The sequence below is a fragment of the Lissotriton vulgaris genome, chromosome 7 (assembly GCF_964263255.1).
Source record: "Lissotriton vulgaris chromosome 7, aLisVul1.2, whole genome shotgun sequence".
Lineage (NCBI taxonomy): Eukaryota > Metazoa > Chordata > Amphibia > Caudata > Salamandridae > Lissotriton > Lissotriton vulgaris.
This window is the reverse complement of record NC_141695.1, coordinates 212,946,568-212,955,324: the sequence shown is the minus strand read 5'-3', so window position 1 is coordinate 212,955,324 and position 8,757 is coordinate 212,946,568. Positions and strand designations below refer to the sequence as shown.

The 8,757-nt window shown below is 46.0% G+C and overlaps 1 pseudogene; it reads left to right on the top strand.

Moving 5' to 3' along the window:
• Positions 1-798: 798 nt before the first annotated feature.
• LOC147701229 (baculoviral IAP repeat-containing protein 7-B pseudogene) lies at positions 799-1,963 on the top strand (annotated as a pseudogene).
• The last annotated feature ends 6,794 nt before the right edge of the window (positions 1,964-8,757 follow it).

Sequence of the window (8,757 nt, the reverse complement as noted above, 5' to 3'; positions counted from 1 at the left end):
GAGATCCCTTTTGAATTGTTCAACAAGGAAGTTTACTAGGTCAACGATAGGTGCCTCCATGGAATCCAGGTTCCTTTCCAGGCACCAACGTACCTAGCTTCTCCATATGTTGTTATACCTGTAGTGAGTGCCTGTGGCCCAAGACTCTCTGAGGTGAGTTGCAGCTGTTGACGAAAGTCCAGAGACTTCATTGGATTTCCTGACACTCACCAGGCAAGAAAGTTCAAATTCCCTGCCTGTACTAGGGGGTGATCTCCCCCATCTATATCTGTTAAAAAATCCACTTGGGATAGAATTAAGAAGGGGATGTTGCAAGCTAGCTCCAGCGTAGTGGGGAACCAGGCCTAGGAAGGCCAGAAGGGTGCTATTAGAACGATGGAGCATTGGTCCTGTCTCACTTTCTGTAGAACTCTCTGGATCATGGCAAAGGGGGAAATGCGTATGCTTTAACTCCTTTCCAACACTGGAGAAATGTGTTCACTGCCAGAGCACCCAGGTCGGGCATCCAGCTGAAATATTTCTCCAACTGGAAGGTTAATCTGCTCGCAAAGAGATTCTATTTCTAGAGGACCCCATATTTTATTGAGAAACTTGAACAATGAAACATTGAGTTTCCAATTGCTGTGATCTAAAAGGAACCTCGAGTTCCAATCTGCAGATATGTTAGTTTTCCTTGGGAGGTATTCTTCTCTTAGGGCGATCTTGTGTTCCAGATAGAACATCCAAAGTTTTTTGGCTAAATTCGAGAGGTCCGCAGATTTGGTACCCCCCAGACGATTTATATAGGCTACAGCGGACATGCTGTGTATGTCAAGTGAGGAGGACCGGCTGTGGACATTCCAGGACTGGCCACCCTCTGCACCAGTCTCACTACTAGATCTGGCTCGCTCTGGCTTATTCTACCTGGGGCCTGGCGACCGGGTCCAGTGCTTCTCCTGCAAAGGGATTCTGAAGTGCTGGGCCGCAGGGGAGAGCGCCATGTCTGAACACCAGAAATTCTTCCCAGACTGTCCCTTTGTGCTGGAACGGGAGGCCTGTTACCGACCGAGGGCCCAGCCCAGAGGCAGGTGTCCAGACTGCACGGATGGGCAAATCGTGGGTCACCTGCGAATTATGTACACTGAGGACTCCCCCGCCATGGAACACCCAGCCCACCCTGATATGGACCGGGAATGGGCACGCCTCTCCTCCTTCCGATACTGGCCCCTACATGCAGTGGTACAGCCACAGAAGCTTGCAGGGGCTGGCTTGTTCTACACAGGCCACTGGGACCATGTCAAGTGCTTCTACTGCGACGGAGGCCTTCATAACTGGGAGGTAGACGATAATCCCTTGATCCAGCACGCCAAGTATTTTCCCAGGTGTGAGTTCATGCAGCATGTCCTGGGGGTATCTTACATCGCCGGCGTCCAATATCGGTACTTCGGAACACCGGAAGATCAGGTTGTGCAGCAGACGGAGACCAGCCCCACGCAGCAGCGAGAGCTGGAGGCTTTTGAGCAGGCGATGCAAACCAGGCAGACCCCAGCGAAGGATAAAGAGACCCCGAGGAGCAGCTGCACTGGTTGCAGGAAGAGCGCATGTGCAAGGTTTGCATGGACAACCAGGTGTCCATTGTCTTTGTTCCTTGCGGCCATCTCGTGGTGTGTATGGAATGTACCCCCAGCCTCGCAGAGTGCCCAATCTGCCGGACGCCTATCAGGTGCTCCGTCCACACGTTCATGTCCTAGCTGCCTGCTCTAGGTAGCCTCAACCAACTCTGGTTCTGTGCAGAGAAGAGGTTTCATTTTCCATCTTTTTGGAGAATCCGCGTGGACTTCCCAGGAGAAGCATCAGACCATCAGTAACCGTCACTTCCTGTCCAGTCACCTCTGCCTAACTGGGACTATAAATCTGTTTGTTTTGTTTCCAAGTTTGAACCCTTTAATTTATATTGAAATTATTCTATTAAATATTGCTGAATATATCTTATTTATCTAAAAAAAAATTATAACCTTTATGAAATATGCTTGGGCGTAAGCTATTTTAGAAACCTAAGAATTCAGGGTTCTGGAGGGGGCCATACCGATTTTTCTTTGCTTATAATGAACCTCAAGCTTTCAATAGATCTATTACGTTCTTCAGGTCTTGAATTATCTGAGAATGGTCTTGGGACATTATAAGGATGTCGTCTAGGTATATGATTAGACGAATACATCTTTCTCGTAAGGATGAGGCGATAGCTCTCTTGACCTTGGTGAAACACCATGGGGCAGAGGATAGGCCGAAAGGGAGTGCTTGAAATTGGAACAGGTGGTTTTTCCACATGAACTGAAGGAAAGGTTGGTGACCTTTGGCCATAGGGATGGTAAAGTATGCATCTTTTAGGTCTAATTTGACTAGCCAGTACCCTCTAGTAACACATCCTTCAGGAGATGGATGCCTTCCATCTTGAAATGTCTGTAAACCAGATAGTTGTTGAATTCCCTTAAGTTTATAACGGGTCTCCAGATCTATCCTTTTTCTTGACGAGGAAGAGTGAACTTATAAACCTCAATGTTTCCAGTGGGAGTTCTATAATTGCTCCTTTCTGAAGTACAGAGGATATTTCCTACTCTACTATTTTTTGTTGACCTAGAGTGAGAGGGATGATTCTTGGGAAAGAAGTTTGAGTAGGAATTTCTGTAAAGTCTATCATGAACCCATTGACAGTGTTTAGTACCCATGGGTTTTGAGTAACTAATTTCCAATTCTGATAGAAAAACTTGAGTCTGCCTCCCACTTTTGGGGGGAAAGAAGGAGGAGGAAGATTTAAAGTACTTACTTTGAGGGTTGCTTTTGGAGGTTCCGCGTGATCTAAAGCCTCTGTTGCGAGGGCCTCTCCCTCTTTGGGGGTAGAATTGGGGAGGATTGGTGGGTTGGTAACCTCTTCCGTAGCTTTGGAATCTTGAGCAGGGCCTCGATTGAAGCGGTCTGAAGAGAGGCTCCTTCTTCCGGCGCGACCAAAAAGGTTAGGATTGAATACATGCTTCATATTCTTTTGGGCCTTATCCAAGGCGGCAAAGGTCAAGACATACTTCCCTAATGATTTAATTAGGTCTTCGCTGAAGAGTAACCATTTGGGGTTCTGATAGGGTTCTCTGTCTGCCATGTCACTCAGCTTTGGGCTAATTTTGGTCAGAACAACTTTTCTCCTTTCGGAGTTGAGGTTGGCGTAGGTGTTGCCCAGTAGTATCAATGCTCTTTGGCTCCATCCCCTAATAAGTTCCGTATCCAGGGGTGTGCCATTCATGTGGCTTTTCCTCAGCAGTATCGATGATCCTGACTAGAGGTCCCAGGACATCAAGAAGGCAGTCTTGGCACCCCTTGAAGTATCTTTCCATCCCTTTTCTCGGGTCTCTGCGAGCTTAAATAGGTATTCGATTAGCTCCGGATCAAGGTTAGGGGTTTGGCAGGTTTTGTCTTGTATGGAGGGTCATGAGCATTCAGCTCTGAGTAAATTGCGAGTGTCCTTTTCCAGCAGGTTTCTAAGCCATTTTTTATTAATTTGACCACATGATCTTTAGGGCACTATTCCGAACTTCTAGGCGATTGAGGATATTGTCTTTTGATGAGGATGGAAGTTCGTCCACAGACGGTTGGTTATCCTCTTCGTCCAAGTCTAAGACATATTCGTCAAATATGCCAGTAGTCTCAGCGTCATGTAAGTCATTATTTCCGAGTTCGTATTGAGTATATTGAGCATTTGGATATTTTGTGCCGCTAGGGACACCCAGATGTTTTGTGCCGCTGAGGACACCAGTATAGGTTGTGCCGCTAAGGACACCCAGTGAATTTGAGGTGCAATGACCTCCATTAATAATTGAGGTGCTATGACCTCCAGAGTTACTTGAGGTGCGGGACCTCCCATAGTAATCTTGGGGGTTGGTTGTTCAATATTTGTATTTTTTTCTCTTTTCCCCCTTATTTTAATTCCGACTGGGGAACTGCGGGTCGTGAGTGAGTCTGGAGGCAGTGGGCCGGAGGCCAGGGATGCCTGTGACCTGCCTGAGACCCCCCGAGACCCCCTTGCAGATCCTCGCAGACCGCACTGAAAAAACAACCCCCGGCAACCTCAGCAAAACCCAGTGCTGTTGAGGTGCCTCAAGCTAGGGTGAAGTGGGACTACCAGCCAATCCGCCAATACGACCGCCCAGCCTGAGCCTGTGGAGTGAGGAGGAGTGAGGAGTGAGGAGGAGAGCTGGCTCTACTGCGGTAGGGTGGTAAGGCGGTTGAGGGGGCAGGGGGGACAACAAGGTTGACTTGACCTCCTTGCGTCCACTGCTGGGGGGTCATCCTAGGCTTCTGGCAATCCAGGTGCCTGCTGTCATCCTCCCCTGCCACCTTGGTACCCTTGCGGCCCTGCCCTGCTGCTTCCCCCTCACCTCACAGCAAGAAGCCAGATGTTTGGAAGTGGAGGAGTGTGAGAGCAAGCGTGGCTCTTCGCCTTCATCCCTCTCTTTCCCTCATCTTCCGCCTACCCTCACTCACTTACCCTCACCTGTCAGGCCCTGTTCGGATGGTGCAGGTGGACAGTTCAGACACCAGGTCTACTTTTATCTACTTTGACCTACTGGTCATCTCCGGATACCACCAGACCCACCCCACCAAACCCGGAAAACTCAGAACCAGAGCTGAATTGTCTGCCTAACAGCCTGAGCTAGTGTTTTGCAAGCTGAGTAGCACTAGCAGAATACTGTAGCAGAAAGAGCAGCAAGAGCTGCTTTAGACCTCACAAAAACATAAACAGCAAGCAAACCGTCAACTCTTGGAAATTTAAATCAAAACCCAATCTCGAAGAAATTAGACCTAACAAAATTTAATTGATTAACTACACTGCTATTGATAGCTGACAGACTCGTTTTTGGAAGGGCCCCATCGCGACGTAAAACAACGTAAGGGGATAAGCGTGAGAAAGTAGGGCAGAAAGCAGGGCAGCTTCGGAGGATCTAGAGTATTTCAACCATGAGGTCTGGCAGGAAAAGGGGGCAGCACGTGGTCGGTGTGCGCAAAGCCAAACAAAATGGAACAACAAAAGCAAGTACAACAATTTTGGTAACAGCCACAGAGGAAGCAGAGCCCCCCAGTAACCTAGCACAGAACCCTGGAAGTCACCAACCTCATCTATACCAACCAAAAATCTCCTAAAAATTCCAATTTCTAAAGGACCTAGCATCGTCCATATTTTCCTCCAGCTGCAAAATTCTGGGCCTTCAAGATCCCCTCCTCCCCCTATTCCCCTTAGAACCCCAACCACACTAGCCACAAGCTACAGCGTGAACTCCAGCGGCCCAACCTATGGCCCCCGCTAACATTAGAAAAAATCTGCAAACACAAAACTAGCTGCCTGTCTGACTTTCAAGAGTGGGTGGTGAAAATGCGTGTGGAGAAGCATGCCATCTGCCGATCCTTTCCACCCCCACCCTAACCTGCACCGCCATAACCAAGTCAATCAACCTCAATAAGCAGAAGGAAGAACAAAACTTACAAGAGTCTTCAACAAAGAACGGCAAGGCTACAAATTCAGGGCAGGAGGACTTAAGTGGGCATAAATTGAATCGCTGAACCCAAACACCTTCTCAAAGTCTCCCCTCAAAAAGACCCCCACAAATCCCCTTACGACCCATCATTAGGTCGAGAGACCATCAAACCGGCACACATTTTTTAGGAGCTGAAACAGGGGCCGCCACAATATTCCCAAAGAGTTCTCTGAAACCTCATTGGATTCCCTGGCTTCCAGGGGTGGTGGGCAGGATCTCCTCTCCTACCTGGGATCACAGGAGTGGGCAAATAGCATCCTACGCATTGGATACTCCTGAAAAACAGCTTCCGCCTACAGTTAGTATCAGTTTAAATCAAGGTGCGAAACAAGGAAATTAACAAGAGACAGAGACTAACAACTCAATTTCACGAAAAAAAAACCCAACTCCGACTTTGAACTCAGGTTCACCAATTCAAAGTAGGAAACAGGCATCAAACACATGGGACATCTTATTAATTACAATGCAACAAACTGTTGATGTATTACTCTACCAGTATAGATGAGACACTAGGGGAATTAGACCTTTTAATTAGCAGAGCCCAGCAGGAAGTAAAATTGAACGGCAGCTGTGGTCCTATCATTGATAAATTATCGTCACTCCCCTCAATCGTCTCCACTCTTATAGAAGTCCTGCCAAAGTCCTGCCAAATCAAGAGAAATCAAGGGAAAACTAAAACAAAGAAGTGCATAATGAGTTAGTGAATAGGGATCCAGTTGCCCAAAAAAAAGTGGCAACAGCCCGCAGATTTGTAATGAGGGCAGCCCGTCCACTAGGACCCCTCAATTATCCAAGGAGCAAACACCAAAGCAGAACTCTAAGCAACGCCGTCAACTTACGAGAAGAGGTCGTAATAAAATACCATCTCCAAGCCTCAACATTTTTTATCCTCTAAGTGTGAACCAGGAGCTGGCCTCAACCTGAACCTTACATTTGACATTTCTACCGGGCGCCAATCCTAAAACACCAACTTTGCAAATTGAGCTGGATTATTCAGGACTCAACTAAGGTATCCAGGGAAGAAAATCAAACAAACGATAATAGAAGCAGAGCCTGCAATGAAGTGCAGGGAGCCCCCCACGAGATAAGGAATACTACAATAGGGCACTTAGGTATCTCTGTAACACAAACCTTAAATTCAGATCGTGGCTTAGAAGGATCCACAGGCCCCAGGTTCCAAGAGCCCCAAGTTCTGGACATTTCCATTGGACCGAATCAGCAATCCAAAAATTACTTCAGAGAAACTCACTTGGGGTCAAACTTTGCAAATAATCCTCTAACTAACCAAACAAAGAACTCAGCCATTACTAGCTTCACCCCAGAATGTGAAGCAAAAGGATCTTTTGATATCTTGAACAGAGGGAATATTCTTCAACTCCTAGGCACAATACTAACATTAACAGGTATAGGTTCTACTGAGCTTCACTCAATAGAATTTGTAAAGCTGGACAAAGCACAAGGAATGGAATCCACCAAAGCCACTTGGAGGACCACCCAAATCGTAAATAAAGTCCTAGAAGAACAGGAACCCTTTAAAGCCTGAGGGATACAATCTACTGTGTTCTACAATACAAGAGACCACCAATTCCCTGTACTTGATATAGTAAGAGAAGGAACAACCTGCAAAAGCAATAATATTTCTTCTGTACTTAGGGGGGCCCGAGGATGGTCCCCACAAAAAGAACAGACACTGAACACACAAACAAGCACAGTCGCTAATAACGGAGTAGGGTCTGTTCATCTTCGGATCACTAGAACCATTAACACATCCGGTCACCCTCAGTGACAGAGAAACTCAATGAGGCATTGTGGAAATTCAGGTATACTACCCCTGAGGATATGCTCATGGAATATTAACGGGCAAAACAACAAGGCCGCAGTCGCTGAATTTCTTGATTATTTAAAAACTTTTGATATCATCTTACTGCAGGAAACATGGCAAGAGGAGCCTCTGCTAGTAGAGGAATACACCTATTTCCACACTCCTGCTCTAAGGAAAAGTAATTATGGCCGTCCATCAGGCGGCCTGGCTACTTACATCAAAATAACACAAATCCATAGTGCGCAGGAATTACTGCCTCTACTCCCAGCTGTAAACACCACAAAGGTCCAATTAAATCTCAGTGGAAAAAAGGAGGAGGTATTGCTATTCAATATATACCTGAATTCGCAAAAAGAAAAAACAGGACTCAAAAATATTGATTGAACATTTTATCAACTGATAAGTACACATACTACTTCAAACTTCATTTTGTCTGGTGACTTTATTCAACACATATTAGGTACCACCCCAAATGAAGACATTCGAGCCTAGTCTTTTTACTGGAATATTCCCACTCAAACACAAAACGTCCACGGAAAAACACCTAAGGGCGTCTCAGAGCTGTTAGAAGACCTGTAGAATATTGGCCTAAGGGTGCTAAATGGCAAATTTGTTGATGACTTTCCACCAGCCGCTTCATTTCACTCAGGTCATGTAACCTCCAAAATTGACTACATCCTAGCGTCATTCTCATTTTTTCAACACATAACAGGTTATTGCCTAGGAGACAAAGGGGATAGTGATCATCGTCCTCAGGAAATCTTAAATGATGCACTACCAGATAAATCAATCCCAAAACTTGTTGGAAAGCATGCATGCCACACAATAAACCTTAAAAGAATCAAGTCATCTATAGCAAACTCCAGGGAGGCGCTCCTGGCAGCAAAACAACAACTAAATAAACCTAACTACACTACGGGAAATTACACACTCATATGGGAAACCTTTACAGCTATGTTTTCAAACTCCTACTCATCTGTAGTTCGACACTTCCAGCACCACGATTCAACAGTTGCAGGGAAGGCCACGAGCGCACAGAGGTCGACCTTGAAAAGCCTTAAAAAAGTTATACACATATCACTAAGGACTTTGAGGTTACGCCAGGGGGATACGGTCTTATACCAACAGCTCCGCAAGAGCAAGGACGAACTTAGGAAACTTAAATGGGATATAAGAAAATCACAATAAAACAAATTCTGAGCCAAGCTCGATCAAGATTCCAAAGGAAATAACAGTGCCAGATTTTGGGCAATGATAATTAAATTCTTACAAGCGGCACATGGTATTTTAACAACATACATAACAGAAAACAATTGGACATCCTTTTTAGAATGTCATTTCATGTCATTTCAATCAACAGCCTATTTGCTCAAATCC